This window comes from Lepisma saccharinum, chromosome 29, assembly GCF_977018435.1.
Source record: "Lepisma saccharinum chromosome 29, izLepSacc3.1, whole genome shotgun sequence".
Lineage (NCBI taxonomy): Eukaryota > Metazoa > Arthropoda > Insecta > Zygentoma > Lepismatidae > Lepisma > Lepisma saccharinum.
This window is the reverse complement of record NC_139257.1, coordinates 27,349,981-27,369,486: the sequence shown is the minus strand read 5'-3', so window position 1 is coordinate 27,369,486 and position 19,506 is coordinate 27,349,981. Positions and strand designations below refer to the sequence as shown.

At 37.6% G+C, this 19,506-nt stretch overlaps 1 protein-coding gene across 6 annotated transcripts in view; it reads left to right on the top strand.

Moving 5' to 3' along the window:
• The window catches only part of csw (protein tyrosine phosphatase non-receptor type corkscrew), a 360,418-nt gene that overhangs the window by 180,919 nt on the left and 159,993 nt on the right, over positions 1-19,506 (top strand). The gene's annotated exons all lie outside the window — the stretch shown is intronic.

The following is a 19,506-nucleotide window of genomic DNA, read 5'->3' as shown; positions in this document are numbered from 1 at the left end:
TTAATAATAAACTTAGAATAAAATTAGTTTATTTTTATTAGTTTCTAATAGTTGTTATTGTACTATAATAATTATACCCAGGGGTAGATAAGCACTAAAACTAATTCAGGCACCAGCCCCTTTTTCCCGCTTTAAACGAACTCTACATCCAGTTCCGAATAACCTATCTAACCATAAGATGGAACAAAACTTGACAGGATTGTCATAACTACTATGTGAAATTCTCACCAGATATTCTTTGTGGAATTTGGAGATTAATACGTTTTTTCGACTGAGACACGTCTTTAGAAAATGTCTTTGCTTGGTTACGCCCAAGTGTCAGTGGAACCTGTCGAAAGAAATATGTGATACGTATAAGTGATGTCAACTACGATTTGCAAAGTGATGCAACTCAAAAAGAAGACTCACTCGACTTTCTTGGAAATTAGTCATGTGTACACACCTTCTTTTCTTCTTGCGGCTCTTTTTGGAATTTTCAATTTCTCGCTCCCTTTATACCTTTCTGTCCCTCTTCATTTCTATCTCTAACTACTTCTTTCGTCTTCTTTCTCCCTCTCCATTTCTGTATCCATTCCTGTCTCTCATTTCTCTCTTTTGTGACTTTCTATACGTGTATCTGCTTGCACCTCTCTGTCCTGATTTTTATATCTCGTGTCTCCCCTGCACTTTCTTTCCCTCTCTCCACACACACACACACACACACATACGTAGACATATGTTTTGTCTATATTTCTATATATTTTAGTTTTATTGCTTTGTTGCTGTTTCTATCCGTCTCTCTCTCTCTCTCTCTCTCTCTCTCTCTCTCTCTCTCTCTCTCTCTCTCTCTCTCTCTCTCTCTCTCTCTCTCTTTATCATCTTCATTTATTTCTACATCTCAGTCTTTCTTTCTCTCTCTTTCTCTCTATCTCTCTCTCTACTTCCATATCTCTGTATCTTTCTATATATCTCTCACTACTACTTCTACTTTGACTCCTCTTCTTCTTTACCATTCTATTTCATTCTATTTCTTTCTCTTTCTATCTCTCTCTACTTCTATATATCTGCCTCTTGTTGTCTTTATCTCTCACTATTATTTCTATTTCTTCCTTGACTTTTTATTTTTCTCTTCTTATCTCCATCTCTCTCTCTACTTCTATATCTCTGTCTCTTGTTGGATTGGATTGGAATGATTTGGTGTTTTAAGTCCACATTATGCACAATAAGGCTAATCGGGACTGGACCTACAGTTTAAAGTGGGATCCGAACCACTTGTGCCTCCACTGGGTGTCGAACCTGGGACCCCTTGATTACAAAGCGACTCTGCCTCTTGTTGTCTTTATCTCTCACTATTGTTTCTATTTCTTCTTTGACTTCTTTACCACTTCTTTTTCTCTTTATCTCTCTCTACTTCTATAGCTCTGCCTCTTGTTGTCTTTATCTGTCACTACTATTTCTGTTTCTTCTTTGACTCTTCTTCTTCTTTACCACTTATTTTTCTCTTTCTCTCTATTTCTATATCTCTGCCTCTTGTTGTCTTCATTTCTCACTACTATTTCTACCTCTCTTTGTGATTGATTCTATCCGTGTTTGTTTTTACCTCTACCATCTCTCTCTCACTCCCTCTATCTTTTTCTTTATTTCAAAATTTCACTGCCTTTTCTTTTTCTCTCTGTCTACCTCTTTGTACTTTTATGTTTATTTCTATCCTTATGTCTCACTACCATTTCTGTTTGTTTTTTTTCCTTTGTTTCTGTCTTTGTACCTCTCTTTGTGATTGCTTGTATTAGTCTATCTCTCTCTCTCTCTCTCTCTCTCTCTCTCTCTCTCTCTCTCTCTCTCTCTCTCTCTCTCTCTCTCTCTCTCTCTCTCTCTCTCTCTCTCTCTATCTCTCTCTCACACACACACACACACACACACACACACACACACACACACACACACACACACACACACACACCCCTACCTCTTTAATTTACACGTGGATGTTCCGTATATCATATAATTGACAGGTTAATGACTTTCATATTGCTTACGATGACTTAGGTGAGCATTAACCTCCCCCTCGTTGCACGTATATGATATATAAATTAGCAGTAATATTGAATTTATTTACTGTGGTTTTCCTTGTTTTTTTAAGACGGTGTTAATATGGCGGTCTTGTCAGCTGTTCCCAATCTGGGTTTGAACCCAGAACCAATGCTGTTAAAAGTCCAGGATTTGTAAATTAATTCAATTCCGGTCCGGGAGAGAAAATCAGCAAGCGTAAATAGGGTTCAGAACCGTAAATGACTTTTTTATCTTTAAAGTATTTCAATTCGGTGCCGCAGCCCTGTGAAACAATACACAACTTGGACCGAATTTTAAGTTGTGCGAGAAAGAAGGTTCCGGTCCTGTTACGGATCCCAATAGAACCCATTAGAATTTATAAGTTCCTGGACCTTCAACAACCCCGGCTAGAACTAACGGACATCGAATCCGTATTGCTTGCTATCGATTAGCATGATTAAGTTTGTGTAGCCGTAGTTCAGGTCATGCAAACAAGAGGAATAAACAAAAGATGCCTACTGTGTGTGACTGATTAATTGAAGTAATTAGCTGCATTGTAATTGGTTAGATCCATTTGGAGAAAACGTACGTCGTGGTTTGGAGCTACTGCATGAAAGGACAAGATTTGTCATTCTCACAATGACGCCAGAGCAAACTACATCTTCCATTTTCCCTAATCTCTCTTGGGATCTTGCAGAAAGGTTAATGGGTTGACAAGCATATACCGTAATTGCTAATATCTATTGATTTTCAAGTTCGTAATCGTAGAGTAGGCCTAATGCATAGCGGGCAATATAACCTTATGGTGTCGTCACTGCTTTAGCAGAAAAAGTGTAAGTCTTGCATTGGGTATGCAATTAGACTACGTATGCAGAAATACTAAAATGGCTGAGGTTAATGACTTCCATATTGCTTACGGTGACTTGGGTAAGCAAGTCCCCCCCCCCTCCTTGCACGTTGCCATGAAGGCACATTGAGATGAGTGAGTGATTTCATTTCTTTTACTTCACGTTGGCTAACTGCGAGAATGAGGAATGTTGATGTGATGGATGAAGGGGGAGAAATAGATATCGAATACACAACACAATTCCTAGAAGGGGTTATACTGGCTGCAGGTTCAGGCCTCAGAACCTCGTTAGTCTGTAAAATGCTCCAGGGTGACTACTTCGAAGAGAGGTTGACATGTTTTTAGTGTGTGTAGAGGGCTCACACGTTAACGATGTCGGCCATTGAGAGTTGGATCAGTACCGCGCTCCGCCACCTTTGTCTCCCCCCGCAGTTTTAAGTCCACTTTATGCACAGATACACTAATCTGGACTGGACGTACAGCCGATCCAATATTTTCATTTTACACTAATTTATTAAAGTGTCCAAGTGTTTATACAATGGCGCCGTTTTTCTGCCACTCTTGGCTGACTGCGACGATGGAAATGATTAGTAATTACATGAAATTCATGGGCAGATGCATACGAACGACAATACCAGGACTCATCGGACCCTTAGTCTTACTCAGCTATTTGTACTTAGTCATAGAGAGAATGAATGACATATATAATTGGAGAGAGAGAGGGGGGGGGAAAGGTAGAAATGGAGACACGGGTGTAAGGATATAAATAAAAGACACAGAAATAGAGCCAAAGATAAAAATGCCGAGACAGGTATAGAGTTAGAAATAATGAACAAGAGAGAAAGTTAGAAATAGTGACAAAGATAGAAACAGTCACAAAGAGTGAAAGAAATAACACAGGAATACACAAAAGAAGATAGAAATAGAGGATAGATAGAAATAATGAAAGAGACTGAGAGATGATGACACGGATAGAAGCAATCGAAAACAGAGATATAAATAAGAAGAATAGACAAAGATTGAAATATACAGAGATAGAAGTATAGAGAGGTACCGATAGAAATAATGTTTATAGTGACACAGGTGAAAGCAATCACAAAAAGAGTTAGAAATACAGGCAATGGAGATAGATAGTATTAGAGGGAAGTAGAGATAGAGAGAAAGAGGGGAGAGAAATCGATAGAAAGAGGCAAAGAGTAGAAGACACAGAAATAGGAAGAGAAAATAGAGAAACAAGTGTAGGTGGAGAGAGAAAAAAGACAGAAATAGGGATAAAGAAGAAAAATACAGAGAAACAACGGATAGGCGGACAAAAAGAGAGTTAAGAGACAGGAATAGGGATAAAGAAGAGATCGTAAAATACACAATGAGGGAGAGGAACATAGAGAAACTGATAGAAAAAGTCACAAAGAGAGGTAAAAGTAAAGTAAAGTGCTCCCCTGTGCATAGCACCACGCCATGAAGGCGTATAGGGGTGTGGTGGTAACGCCCCACACTTTCTTGATCCGGTCGTGAGTGGGGGTGATGTGATCAGCATCACGCCCCTGACCGCCTTTACCCCCCAGGGTTGCCCCCAGGTACCCATGTTATTCGACGCTGGGTGGGCGCCGGGGCCGCTTCCAACGTTAGAAAAGTACCCGGATTTGAACCGGCCGGGGATCGAACCCGGGACCTTGAGCATGGTAGTCAGACGCGTTACCGACTGAGCCATAAAGAGAGAGAGAGACAAATAGGGATAAGGAAGACAGAAAAATACAGAGAAACAAAGATAGGTGGGGAGAGAAAATAAAGACCCAGAAATAGGGATAAAGAAGAGAAAATGCAGAGACAAAAGATACGTGGGGAGAGAAAATAAAGACCCAGTAATAGGGAGAAATAAGAGAGAAAAATGAAGAGAAACATGGATAGACGGAGAGTGAAAACAAAAATAGAGATGAAGAAGAAACAAAAATAGAGAAACGAGGATAGGTGAAGAGAGGGAAATAAGGCACAGAATTAGGAATAAAGAAGAGAGAAAAATACAGAGAAACGAGGATAGGTGAAGAGAGGGAAATAAGGCACAAATAGGGATAAAGAAGAGAGAAAATACAGAGAAACAAGAATAGACGGAGAGTGAAAACAAAAATAGGGATAAAGAAGAGAGAAAATACAGAGAAACGAGGATAGGTGAAGAGAGGGAAATAAGGCACAAATAGGGATAAAGAAGAGAGAAAAATGCAGAGAAACAAGGATAGACGGAGAGTGAAAACAAAAATAGGGATAAAGAAGAGAGAAAAATACAGAGAAACGAGGATAGGTGGAGTGGGAAATAAGGCACAGAATTAGGGATAAAGAAGAGAGAAAAATACAGAGAAACAAGAATAGACGGAGAGTGAAAACAAAAATAGGGATAAAGAAGATAGAAAATACAGAGAAACAAAGATAGGCGGAGAGTGAAAACAAAAATAGGGATAAAGAAGAGAGTAAAATACAGAGAAACGAGGATAGGTGAAGAGAGGAGGCACAGAAATAGAGATAAAGAAGATATAAAAATGCAGAGAAACAAGGATAGATAAAGAAGAAAAAATAGAGAAACGAGGATAGGTGAAGAGAGGGAAATAAGTCACAGAAATAGGGATAGAAGAGAGAAAAATGCAGAAGAACAAGGATAGATGGAGAGAGGGGGAAATAAGACAGGAATAGAGACAAAGGAGAGAGATAAAAATATAGATAGGGATGGAGAGGTAGAGAGAGAGACAGAGAGTCAGACAGACAGAAAAGGCATCGAGATATGAAAGTCACGAACAAGACGAGACCTGCTTGTAAGACAAACTTTACACGGATAAGCACCAGGTAATGAAATCACCAGCGGAAAATAACATACGGAAGGCAGGGAGTTTCCAGCATTTGCTAATAGCGATTTTTCTTTCACCCTTCAACCAGCAGATAACAGGAATCAGCATGGCACTTCCTGGTTGCATAAAAGCAGTATATATGTCTCGGAGCCTGGTTGCTCGCAATACTCCAACCTTGTGCGGTTAATTGAAGTAACGTTACCAGTCTTTTAGTGCAACTTGTTCATTATCTCAGCATTCGCATTACTGTTGTTTTGTTGGGGGCTAAACCTACTAGGGCGTTATACTTCACAGTCCGTTGGCTTTTTTCAACCGCTGGACCTCGGTAACTGTTTTTCCCCACACTGATTCACCAGGATTCCCAGGGGAAACGCACAAATTTCGTTGCTAACCTTTGCATATAATCTCTTGTTTATGTAATGGTTACTGGCAAATTCACCCAACCGAAAATTAACTATGTTCTCGCAACGGCATTTCATGGTCCCAGATTTTATTTTCTGTTTGTTAGTACTTATTTTATATCTCCAAGATTAAGGATCAAGATTTGTATTCATGTCCAGATATTATTAGAATGATTAAATCAAGGAGACTTAGGTGGGCTGGCCATGTGGCACAAATGGGAGAGGAAAGAGGAGTTTACAGGATTCTTGTTGGGAAACCTGATGGTAAGAGACCTGTAGGAAGGCCAAGACGAAGATGGAGGGACAACGTTGAGATGGAGCTAAAGGAAATTGGTAGGGATGGAAAAGAGTATATAGGTCTTGCTCAGGATAGGGACAGATGGAAGGCCTGTGTTGCTGCAGCCATGAACCTTCGGGTTTAAGAAGGCTAGAGAGTTATTTAAGATTAAGGATCGTTCTTTGTCTTACACTCAACCAAAATATTTATAATTCATAAAATAGTATATACAGTGTTTGGAAGTAACTCAGTTTCAAGTAACAGTTACTTTACGACACTTAAATTGTTATCGTGTCGTAAATTATTGGCGATTTTGTTACTTTATTCTCTTTGCCATTCATTTGCCACACTTTTCTGTCAGACAGTTTGAAGCTGTATTTGTCCAAGACAGTAGTAGAAACAGCTATGTTGAGTGGTATAAAATCACTACCTCATACTATTTCCATACAGTTGGTAGAATTCCTCTCCCCACAATGGAAATTTCTTAAATACAATACTGATAATATATGAAGACTTAGTCTATATTATGTACCAGAAACATGAATGTTTAAAATCTAAGTCTTACAGTAACAGTTACTTCACATATTTTATTGCAATTAGTAATTATTGATTGTGCTTAATTTATGTGCAAGAAAATTTTCAGCAGAAAGTAACTATAACTGCTATTTTTTGGAGGAAGTAAATTTCTGAACACTGAATATATATTCATAATATGATTCACATATAGTGTACGGTGTGACTCTTCAAATTCACTTCCACGTAGTCCGACAGATCTGTGTAGTAGTTGCTTAGAGCAACAGATTTGTAGTAAACATCAAAGGTCTGTTGTAGATTCGATTCCCACCACCGGCAAAACAAATTCACCTGAAGACGAGAAAAGAGGTGCACTCTCGAGAAACTTAATGTTAGAATAAGTATAGCTTAAACCACTAGATAATGGGTAATGTCGAATTTAACAGTATATGCTAATTAATAAGGATCGGATTTTGAGGTGCATCACCGTCCCAAACATACCGATCGTTTGAGATGTATTTTAGGACATGGAATCAAGTAAAATGAACACACTTTGTTGCACCTTTTCTTGAGATTAGCACATGTATCCCCTTTTTACCCCCTCTTTGATGCTTCAGCGCCTTTTGCCTTTCTTTTCTTTCATGTTAAAAAAAAATGGACAGAAAAATAAATGATTTTCACTGTTCTTAGCAGCTAAATAAAACCCTATAGTCTTATTTTGTAGAGCAGAACGAGAGCTATAAAGTGGTGTAATATAATCATTGCAGCACCAATAGTTCCCAAGATAATGTAAGTCGCTGAACTCCAAACGTAAGCGGGTACTACTTTACTATACCGGAGACACCTATCAATGATTTATTTCGCACTTTTTTACATTGCTAACGTACTATTCTGCATTGTGGAACATTTCTTTAGGTGTAATAATGAATTTCTAACGAAAATAATGCCTATTTCTTACATTAACGAGTACTTACTGTTGTTCCTTATTTCCCACAAACCATCCACGGGTAGCCCCAAAAACCATTGTCGTTAGCCCAAAAATTCACGATAGCCCCACGAACCATCACGGGGACGAGGTATGCTTACTAGGTTAGGTTAGGTTCCATTAGCACTCCTTTCGTTCAGTTTAGCATATACGGACAACATCGGAATTATAAATTCCACAGCATCTTCCACACCCGGCAACAACTTCACGACGCATCCTCGACACGTCATCTTGTAGCAGCAGCAATAGCGCGTCGGAAATAGATTTTCGTAGAAAACCACATGCATTCGCATTAAAATGGATCAAAACTACATTCACGAACTTCCACAACGCTACAGAAAATGATTTCCGTAAGTACTTTCTCCTGTAAATTTGAAGAAACCCGTCTCCGGTATAGTAAAGTGTTATCCGTAAGCGACTTACATTCGAAAACGTAGAAATGTCGAGCGCAATCCAGTATAACAAGTTGATTGAAACCCAGTAAATGTCACCGATTACTTCTTAAATTCTGGTTACTTTATGTAACTAATTATCTTATTTGCTACTGTGTTGAATAAAAAATATTTATTAACTGGTTTAGACCTGAATAAAAACATGTTATCGGCACCTTTTTTGCACCTTTAACATTTTCAGAACCTTTTTTTTTTCTTCCTTTTCCGACCATAATTTTGCACCTTAAAATACCTTTCGTACTAATTATTATTGTAGAACCATTGCCACTTTTAACGAGGCTCTGGTGACTGGACCCGTGGTCAGTGTAATCCTCTGTTGGGCTTCTGTTGTGGTTTATCCACGTGTGTTTGTGATTGTCCCTTCATCTACTTCATTTTCACAATTTGCCAACACTGACAGAAGCACGAAGTAGAATGAGCCTGTGCACGAGTTTTCTTTGTGTCCATTCATCAGTTTCATCATATCACTCATCCTCATCGTCGCGATTAGCCAAAAGTGGCAGAAAAGCCACTCTAAATATCAAATTAAATCCAAGGTCAATTACTTTATCCCTTTGTTTTAAATAATTTATTTTTCATCAATTGAAAATTGAAATAAAGTTCTTATAAGTAGTATGTGTCCCGCCCATGGCAAGAAATTGTTCACCTGCACCTGTAAATAAAGATTTCTGAGGGTAGTTATGTGTTTGGTTTCATAATTCATTACACAGAAACTTTTAAGAAAATTGTTGCTTCAGTATTACTAAAATTGTTGATTTGATGTCGAAATTGTCTGTACGTCCCACAGTGACAATGGAATGGCTCTTCTACATTTTTCATGTTTCATGTAATGCCAAGAATTACTCGTATCAGTGAACCGGGGACAAGCCCTTATTCTGCATACCCAGGCAGTGGGTGCCCAGGTTTATCGAAAGGGGGTTACGTAGGCGAATTAACGCCCACACACACACAAGCATGTTTATCCCCGGCAAGGACTTTTTTTTAGAAGATACAAGGGATGTTCTTATCTTCTCCAAAGTTATTCTATTATTAATAGCTCATTGTTTATTTATTTATTGTCGTCGGGGCAGATGATTTTTAAGAACTCCCGAAGTAACGCTGTTGCTCTGTCCATTGTCATACTACCAAAGCCTACCTCCATCAAGAAGAGCTGATTTCATTAACTTTATTCGTTGGAGGTACGTAGAGCACATATCTTGCGGCACGCCATTATTGCTTTGAACGCAAAATAGATTAAAATGGCCAAATTTTCTCTCTTTGTGTATTCGTTTCCTTAGAATGTAAATGTACTGTTTCTAAATTACATCTAAATGCTATGAAGATTTAATATCCTGGGTACTTAGAACTGTAAGGCAGGCAATAGTAGAGTTTGCTGACTAATAATATATGCTAATTTGCTTTTAAAGTATTAAGTCCCCATTTCGCCATCTTTTCCTACATTTAACGTTCTTTTTTAGGAATAATCAGTGTGCGAATTAACGGGGATATACAGGGTGTCCACAAAGTCCTGTTATCGTTACAATGAAACTTAACTTCTAAACTATATGAGATAAATACATGCAGTTTTTTGCAACGTGTTCTACAGCTCTCAAAGTTTTATTTACAATTACAACACTTCAACCTGTTCGAGAACTTATGCAATGTGTGTACGAAGTGTGACAAGATCTGGAAGAGAGGTTTCGTAGACATGATCCTTGACGTACTCCCGGAGGCAAAAAATCCAAGTGAGTGATATCAGGGGAGCGCAGTGACCAGGAGATTGGTCCATTGCGGCCAATCCATCTCCCAGGGAAATGTCTATCCAAAAGGTCCCTCACATCTAGATACCAATGAGGAGAAGAAACACGGATTGCAGAAGTTCTCGAACAGGTTGATGCTGCTATGCTGCAGCGTGTATGGATTGTAATTGTAAATAAAACTTTGAGAGCTGTAGAACACGTTGCAAAAAACTGAATGTATTTATCTCGTATAGTTTAGAAGTTAAGTTTCATTGTAACGGTAGCAGGACTTTGTGGACACCCTGTATATAAGTTTAACCCTGGCAAAAATACAATTATTTTTATCCCTACCAGGGATGCTTTTATCCCACTCAAAGAAAATCGAATTGAAAGCATACAAATATAGTGACAAACAAAATTGAAAATCATTTGTGTCCATGAAGATTTCCTTCTTGAAGAGTATGGAGACTTATCAATTAAAAAAGAAGAAAATCACCATTTTGCAACTAAACAACTCACTGAGCGAACAGCACGCTGTTTTCCACTAAAGTTTTCATGGCACAGTTCTGATATTTTACATGTATTCAAGTTTACTAGAAACTTGTAGAAAATTTAGTCATGTTTTCGGTGTTACTAGTTCGATAGCTGTTTTTGTGTATGGTGTTGGTTTTTCGAGAATGTAACTATATGTATACTAAGTGTTTCTAAATTACGTGTAAATGTTATAAAATTTTATGACCTAAATTCATGGACGTCCTCGGGATTTTTTCCATGGAGGGGCAAGCAATTTTTTCTAGGAGGGCAAAGGGGGCATATTTTTTCTCAGTAATAGTGATGCCTCCTCAAAAAACACTCTTTCAGTCTAAAATTATCATGTTCCTTCAAGGCACTTATAATAATTAACATTGCTGTGACAGAAATGAATTTTTGTGAATTATATACTTTTTAGGTGGACATTTATTTTCCACGGGGGTGTGGCCCCTCTTGCTCCTCCCTCTTCCAGACGTCTATGCCTAAGATAGTACAACTGAGGGGGGCAAGAACAGTTTACTTTCCTTTGGTAGATAAGGTTTAGGATAGTGCGGTGTCAAAAGTGCCCCCGTAATTGCCGAAACTGCCGGTATCATATTCCTATACAAATTTGCATATCCCCCCCCAAAGAAATCTACCTCCAGAAATGAAATCACAAGTACGCCACTGAGTGGGCATTGCCCCCCAAACCAGAAAGTTTAATTCGCACAGTGGGAATAATGGACCAATGGGGGGAAAGGGGTTATGACCCCAAACAACTCCCCCCCCCCGGATACGCCACTGTACCCAGATCTCATCTCTACACGATCCCTGACCAACCTGAAGTCCTTTGTCCGTGTGGACGAGAACTAAAAGCGAGCACTCTCCCATGCCAACAGCTGACCCAACTTATGCCAGGATACAACGCCAAGGAAAGATTCTAAGCGAAATGAGCTGCAGCTATCGAGGTTTGAAGTGCTACAGAAACATTCATGTGTATAATTAGTCTTGGCTTCTCTCTCGGACGTGAAACAGAACCCGCAGGAAAAAGAAAAAAAATGTTACTTGTGTTTCGGTGTTGTGTGCTGGTTGTCTTATTAGGATGTCAAGCTCTTTGTAGCCGATTTTCCAATTATTGGTGTGTTCTGTTCCTGGTACACTTATACGAATTTGTATCGTCTCTCTGATATGACTATTTTTATTTAATTTTTGTTGTTCGGCGTCGCTTTTCTGCCACTTTTGGCAAATCGCGAAGATGAGGATATAATGAAATTGATGAAGGCATACTCGCAAAGAGCACCCTTGCCCAGGCCGGGATTTGAACCTGGGACGTCTGTCGTAGCGCTCTGTGATAACCACCCCGCCACGTAGGTCTGCTTATGTCCCATTTGGCCTTGTTGAAAGCATATATTTGTATCATTTTCCTGATAATAGCTTTTCTATTGTTGAAGACATTCAATAATATTGTCCTTATAATATTTCTTGTGATATTGTTCATGGCACGTAATTGTTGGTGTATGGTTGAGTCTATTTAGTTTCCTGGTTCACTTTTACATTGTTACGATACGGGATTTATATGATTGTTGTGTGATGGAACAATCGTTTTGACATTGTTGAAGGCATGATTGTTTTAGAGTATGATTGAATTCTTGTATCGTGTCAGATAACGTACGAACTTTGACATTGTTGAAAGTAATCAGGTCACATCAAATTAAATCATCATTTACATTAAAGTTAACCTTGTTAATTCACCAATGTGTAAATGCAAACCAGACCAAGAGGATACTCACCAAGTTATAATGTCCTCTTTGTACAGTCACTGACACTTCTGGGTTGTAGTGATCCCATCGAAAGTCAATGGGGTTGCTACAACCCAGAAGTGTCCGAGACTGTACCAAACAAGGGGAGACCTTTTATAAACATCTAATTTAGAAAGAAATACCTCTACCAACTTTTTTATCCTCTGTAACCCTTAACTAATATCGTGGATCCACTGGACCCACATTGAATATTTGAACGTTTGTATGCGCAGCTGGGTGTGCCGCAGCACACTGCGCTTCTCAGTACCTTCCACTGCAGTAATGGCATGAGAACGGGCATGCTTGTCTCGTGAGTGCAAGGTGAGGTTGTGAGACTTGGTGAGGTCCAGTGGACCCACGGCATACTTAAGTACGTTTTTTTCTCAAACATGCTTCTTTTTATTGATTGATTGATTGATTTGGTGTTCTAAGTCCACTTTATGCACTAACTAACTAACTCTCTAGCCTTCTTAAACCCGAAGGTTCATGACTGCAGCAACACAGGCCTTCCATCTGTCCCTATCTTGAGCAAGATCTATATACTCTTTTCCATCCCTACCGATTTCCCTTAGGTCCATCTCGACGTTGTCCCTCCATCTTCGTCTTGGCCTTCCTACTGGTCTCTTACCATCAGGTTTCCCAACAAGAATCCTGTAAACTCCTCTTTCCTCTCCCATTCGTGCCACATGGCCTGCCCACCTAAGTCTTCTTGATTTAATTATTCTAATAATGTCTGGACATGAATACAAATTATGTAGTTCTAAATTATGTAACCTTCTCCACTCACCTGTCTCCTCATCCCTTTTAGGTCCAAATATTTTCCTAAGGATCCTATTTTCAAATACTCTCAATTTATGTTCCTCTTTCAATGTAAGGGACCAAGTTTCACACCCATATAATACTACAGGCAAAATTACTGTTTTGTATATTTTAACTTTTAGTTTCTTAGATATTAAACGAGAAGACAAAAGTTTATGAAGAGAGAAGTAACATGCATTTCCTGAATTGAGCCTACTTTTTATTTCCTCTTTAATATAATTTTCATTTGTTAATATTACTCGTAAGTATTTGAATTTGGAAAGTGTTTCAAACGATTTGTTATCAATAATTAGATTTTGATTATTACCTAACACTTGGTTTACGCCTGTAAGCATATATTTAGTTTTCTCTTTGTTAACTTCCAAACCTATCTCTTTAGCAGTTTTGAAAAATATTTTAGCATTATTCTTAATTGTATTCACATCATCCCCCAGTAAGTCTACATCATCTGCATATGCTAACAACTGAGTCACACCATTTAATTTTAGTCCTTCTTTAGTTTCGTTTACCTTCCTAACAGCATATTCTAAGGCAAAATTAAAGAGCAATGGAGATAATGCATCTCCTTGTTTTAACCCATCATCAATTGTAAATTTGTCAGACATATTAATACCCACACGAAGTTTACTTTCTGTTTCACTGGTGCATATTTTTATCATACTAACAAGCTTCTTAGGTATTCCAAACTCTACTAATATATTATGTAATTTATCTCTTTTGACCGAATCATATGCTTTTTTGAAATCAATGAACAGCTGATGGACATTTTGATTATATTCCCGCTTTTTTTCAAGTGTCTGTCTGATGTGAAAAATTTGATCTGTAGTTGATCTGTTGCGTTTAAATCCACATTGATAATCACCTATAATTTCATTAGCATATGTCTTGTTAAAAGAATGTTAGATAATATTTTGTATGTTGTTGAGAGTAGAGAAATTCCACGGTAATTATTGCAGTTCATTTTATCACCTTTTTAAAACACAGGAACAATTATGGATTCTTTCCACTGTTGAGGGATTTCTTCTTTATTCCATATTAAACAAATTAATTTATGAATTTGACATATTAATGAATTTCCACCATATTTAATTAACTCAGCTGGTATTAAATCAATGCCAGGTGCTTTGTTATTCTTTAGCCTTTTAATAGCATCTTTAACTTCAGTCAAGTTAGGTTCTGGAACTAAAGGTTCTGCTGTGTGCACTTCATTTACTTCTGATTTATCTCCTACATGGACATTTAAAAGGACATTAAAGTAGTTTTTCCATCTAATTAGAATATCGCTTGGGTCAGCTAGAAAATCACCGTCTTTATCTTTTATCAAGTTTACTTTAGGTTGCCACCCCTTTCTAAACTCATTTACACCTTTATATAAATCTCTGAAATTTTTATTTTTGCTGTTTGTTCCAATTTCGTTAATTTTGCTTTTCAAGTAATCTCTTTTTTTACTTCTAAACGTGCGGTTAACTTCTCGCTTTATTCTATTATAATTGCTTAGATTTGTTTCATCAGAGTTATTTAACCACCTAAGTCTAGCCTGATTTCTTATTTCTATTAGGTTATGACATTCATTATCAAACCATGGCTTACTTTCTCTCGGTTTACGATATCCTATACTTTCTTTAGCTGCTGATTCTATTGCATTACGTATGTGCTCCCAATTCTTATTTACGTCTGTTTCATTTATATTTTCATCATCATTTAAATCCTGCAAAACATCAAATCTATTTGACAGTTTAATTTGGTAATCTTTCTTAATTCTTTCATCAGTAAACTTTTCTGTATCAAATTTTAGAACTTTTAGATTTTGTTGCTTATGATTTATCACTGAGAGTCTTTCTCTTAATTTAGCAATTACTAAATAATGGTCACTGGCACAGTCAGCACCTCTATGTGTACGAACGTCAATTATACTAGTATGCCTTCTCTTATCAATGAGAATATGATCTATCTGATTATGAGTTTTACCATCTGGAGAAGACCAGGTATATTTATGGATATCTTTATGTTTAAAAGTGGTACTTTTCACAATTAAATTCTTTGAGGTTGCAAAAGTAATCAATCTTATACCATTATCATTACTTAATTCATGAAGACTTTCTTTACCAATCGTGGGTTTAAATGTCTCTTCTTTGCCAATCTGTGCATTACAGTCACCTAACAGAATTTTCATATCATACTGAGAAAATTTATCAAAGACCTGTTCTAACTCTGTATAAAAATCATCTTTAGTATTATCATCTTTATCTTCCGTTGGTGCATGTATGTTTATTAAAATAATTTTACACCACCTACCCTGTAAAACTGCACATGATATCCTATCATTAATAAATTCTACTGTTTTAAGAGCCGAGATAATTCTATTATTTATGAAAAAGCCTGTTCCAAAATTATGATTTTCAGTATCACCATAGAAAAAAGTATAATTTTTAGTTTTACAATTCCCTTCTCCTGGCCACCTAACTTCCTGAACAGCTACTACATCTAATTTATACTTGACTATCTCATTAACTGTACACTGAAATGCCCCAGGTCGGTAAAGGCTCAGAACATTCCAGGTGCCTAATTTAATATCCTTATTCCTAACGTAGATCTTATGCTTAGTCCAGGGACCTCCCAAAGTAGTCCCCACCCGGAGATCCGAATGGGGGACTATTTTACCTCCGGAATATTTTACCTTGGGAACATCCATGGCCTTATATTGATGATTCTTGACATGGCTTTTTACAGTGCAGAGTTGTCAGCTCTACGCCTAACTCCCAATATGAATGGAGGAACTACTACAGAAGACAAACACAAACAGTAAGGCTAATCGGGACTGGGAATGCAGTTTAAAGTGGGATCCGAACCACTATGTGCCTCCACCGAAACATACTTCTTATCTATTTCAGTAATAACTTCATGATGGCTGGCCGTAATCCTTGTTCGAGTGTATTAAACACACATTTCAATAATAATCAAAGTGAACCTGATTGTAAGGTCTTATTTACATTGTTCATTAAGAGTGAATAAGTAAAGGTCCAAATATTAAGAATATGTGTTCCAGTTGATTTCAGGATCGACGAATTTTGTTTTGATGGAATTTTGAAAAATAAGGGTTCAGTGGACCCACGACATTAGTAGTGTAACATTTTTTCACGACATTAGTTAAGGCTTAATATCGGCAGTAGATATGACAATTGTGTTTATAGTTTTTAGATTTTTGCATGAAATTGGGTTAGACATATGTAGGTAGGTTTACCTAATGACAAACTTTAAAAAGACGGGACACTTTTAGATTTCAAAATCTAAAAACGGGACATTTTTAGATGCGCAGTTCGAACACAAGTTTTGTGTTTACTAGTGTTCTGGTGAGCTTGTAGATCACACACCTCTGTAAAATAATTTTACACCGTTTCAGTATAACTAATAATCCTCATTGCAGGCATATGTCAATATTCTATTTACTATGCCGGTAGTATTATACGGTTGTGAAAATTGGTATCTTGACTTTAAAAGAAGAACATAAATTTGAGAGCTTTTGAAAATAAAGTACTTACGATTGGACCTAAAAGAGATGAAGAAACACGGAAATGGGGAATATTTCATAATAATAAGCTGCATAAACTATATTCATTTTTTGTTGGAAGAAAAGTTTCTTGCTTTTGCGCTTGCAACTGAGTGTGTTGTATTTCCTTACTTTGAAATTGAACATGGAAACAATACTTTAACAATTATATATAAATATAACATTTTCTTACGAATCTTGAAGTTGAAGTCCATACCCCCCCCCCCCAAAAAAAGGACATTTATTTCCCCATTTTCCTAAAAAACCACCAGGACCATTTTTAGTACCCGAAAAAGAGGACATGTCCGGTTAAAAGAGGACTTGTGGTAACCCTAATTGTAGATACAGGGTGTCCACAATTATCTTTACAACTTCAAATCTAAATAACTAAATAATGGAACGAGGTATCCAGTTCTGTTGCCTTCATGTAAATGAGAAACTTTCAAAGTTTTGTTCTCAGGTACATTGAGTAAGTGTGGTATTTGACTTCTTCACAGGAGAAGGCACAGTGTGTTTCCTTTTCTCATAAATTATTGAATAGGCATAACTGTCGAATTTAAGGGGGGGTCTGAAAAGCCTCACGAGGTTCGAGAAATCGACCGCCAAAGCCCAAAGGTTCATGTGTGGTGTGGTCTTATGCACAATCAAATTGGCCCCTTTTTGATATCCTACGGGCAACAAGGGTGGCACATAGAAATGCATTGAGGTGGTAAAAAAAAAAACTTTGAGAGTTTCTCTTTTAAATGAAATAAACAGAACTGAGATACCTTGTTCCATTATTTAGTTATTTAGATTTGAAGTTGTAAAGATAATTTGTGAACACCCTGTATATTGAAGAAATTGTAATTTGATTAAATTATATAGGACACTTGGTGCAGAGCTGATATAATAGCTAAATCCAATAAAGAAAGGAAGTCCTACAATTGTTATAATATGAACCCCTATCGTTTGTATGGTTGTGCGACGTCAGTTTTGAAAAGCAATTTTTTCGCGAGGAACGCGCGGAATATTAGCCAGGAGGTTCATCTGGCTTCAAAGGGTGGTATGCTAAGCATCGGCGTAATTTGCACACAATAGGGCACAAGACCTTAGTGAGCTCATCAGCATTGTTCCATTTCCTTTTGTTAATTCGCGGAATGTGAGATGAATACCTTCCGATGGAGCACAAATACCTCTGGCATCTAAGGTTGCTGGCATTTTTATTCGAGTAGCAGCCGTAGTGTATGTCGTACATGGTAGCGATACGACCTTCGTCATCCTTATTTCAGCAGCACTCTTCATGTGACAAAATTCTCGAGCACATGTAACCTTTGTCTGATTGGGAACACGTAGGTCTTTCGACGAAAGTGCTCTTTAGAGGAAGAAAAATTCTCAAGGACAATTGGAGTTAATTTCCAGAGGGACCCGCAGCGTTATATTAACATTTGAGTTTTTTTATTTGATTTGCTTTATTTTACTTCGCCTTTTGTGCCACTTTTGGCTAATTTGCGAAGATGGGGATGAGCAATGATATGATGAAATTGATGAATAGACATCACAAACGTCCATGCCCAAATCAGGATTCGAACCCGGGACCCCTGGCGTTGCTGTGCGATGTGCTAACCACTCCGCCACGGGGGCCGGGGTTATATTAACATGACGTCCAGGGATACCCACAGGGGGGATTCATGACGCGCCTGCGTCATGGGATTTTGGGGGGGACAACATTTTATACCAATTCTACCGGATGTTTCCTAAATAATTGAGGGGTTATAAAGTTTTATTGCAAGTAAACTATTGAACTTACGTTAATGAAACCAGTCGTTTCATTGATTGATTTTTAGTTATGGTTATTATGCACAATTTTTCTGGTGTGTATCTTAACTGGTGTGTATCTAACGGTCTTAAAATAAATCCAGAAAAATCCACTTTCATAATCATTGGTTCTAATTATTCAAGGTCGTTAATTAAAAATATTAAGTTCGAGCTCAAAATAAACAATTTGCCCATTGTCAGGAATAACACTGCTAAAAATCTTGGTCTGATTTTTGACGAAACTTTTGATTGGACAGAACATGTAAAGACGCAATGTAGGAAAGCTTATGGAACACTTAGGAATCTGAATCGTTTCCGTGACTTCCTCCCTGCGGAATGCAAGCTAAGACTCATCCAAGCATTAATCTACCCATTGTTCGACTATTGTGATAATGTTTACGGCCCTCAACTCTCGCAAAAGCTCAGTAAAAAAATACAAATGGTGCAAAATGCCTGCTTCCGATACATTTTTCAAGCAAAAAGATCCGATCATATTCTTCCATTCTTAAATAATAACCAGGTTCTTACCATGGCAAACAGAAGGAAGTTGCACTATCTCTGTTTCATACGCCGCATACTGACAGAAGGTAAACCGCAGTACCTGTTTGAGAAGATGCATTCCCGTAGGGAAATCCATCAGTATGTTACACGTAAGCGGAACAACTTCGATTTACCCCATCACTCTACCACGGCCTACAAATCCTCTTTCTCCTTTTCGGCTCCCAAAGCATGGAATGCATTGCCTGCAAATATCGCTAGTGTAAAAAACCCATTATATTTTAAAGGTAAAATAAAAGATCTGCTGTTAATGGAACAATGGCAGAGTCGGGGCACATACTGAAGGTATCAAGTCACTCACTATAAGGAATTGTATTATTGTATTATTATTACTATTGTCTTTTTTATTCCTAGTTACACTTTTTTTTGCAACTAATTCCTATGTATTTTTTTCTTTCTTCATTTTTTATTTTTTTTTATTATT